Source organism: Chrysochloris asiatica, unplaced genomic scaffold (assembly GCF_000296735.1).
Source record: "Chrysochloris asiatica unplaced genomic scaffold, ChrAsi1.0 scaffold00062, whole genome shotgun sequence".
Taxonomy (NCBI): Eukaryota; Metazoa; Chordata; class Mammalia; order Afrosoricida; family Chrysochloridae; genus Chrysochloris; species Chrysochloris asiatica.
In genome coordinates, this window is record NW_006408580.1 from 5,588,401 (window position 1) to 5,589,482 (window position 1,082).

Genomic DNA, 1,082 nt, shown 5'->3' on the forward strand with positions numbered 1-1,082 from the left:
AGAAAGCAAGGAGAACAAAGAAAAACTTCAGAAGAAATCAGAAAAACACTACAAGAAAAAACTGACAAAATAAATGAAAAATTGTCACCCATACAAAAACAGGAATTAGAAAGTCAAAAAATTAATACTAAGACTTCAGAAATAGATAATACATTGAAAAAGCAAAGTAGAATTGAATTAATGGAAAGCCAAATTACTGAGCTTGAAGCTAATGAAGAAATCTCTCAATATTCCTGGAGGACTGCTAATCTCAAGGTCGGGGTTCAAACCCACCAGCCAGCCATTCCTCAGAAATCCTAAACAGGGTTGCTATGAATCTGAATGGGCTCAAAGGTACTTCACAAAAAGCAACAATCATTAAAAAAGAATTTTAAAATCCCAAGAAAGCCTAATATTTATGTGGGATATTATCACAAGGAATAGTTGACATGTGATTGGAATTCCAGAACAGGAAACGATGAGAGACACCATAGAGTTGTTGGAAGGAAACTTTCTTAACATCATGAAAGACACGCAGACAGCCATTTAAGAAGCTGAATGTACTCCCAACAGGATAGATGCCAAAAAAAGAGTCACCAAAGCATATATTATAATCAAATTTTCAATACCAACGACAAAGAAATAATCCTGAGAATAGCTGGGGGGTGGGGGTGGGGGAAGACCACCACTCATCTGTCAGTTTGTCTTACTGTTGGCTGCTGACGTGTTGCTGTGATTCTGGAAGCTATGCCACCAGCCTTTTATTTATTTTTTATTTCATTAAAAATTTAATACCGTTTTATTTAACTTCAAAAACACTTCAGCATTCTAAACATACAAAAGAAATAAAAGAGCATTGCAGAGTGTGCTTAAGTAGAGAAAGTTCTGGAACTTCCACTGAGGCAGTGGCTCTTCACTTAACTGACAATGAAGAGTTGGACATTTGTTCAAAAAAAAAAACATTTGAAAAACTACCGCATTTTAAAAAACCACAAAACAAAACAACAACAAAATAAGCAGCTTTCATGCTAGCTGACACTCCTTTTTCCACAGCCAAGAATGGCAGTAGATGCTACAGTCACATTAGATACACAACGAGACAA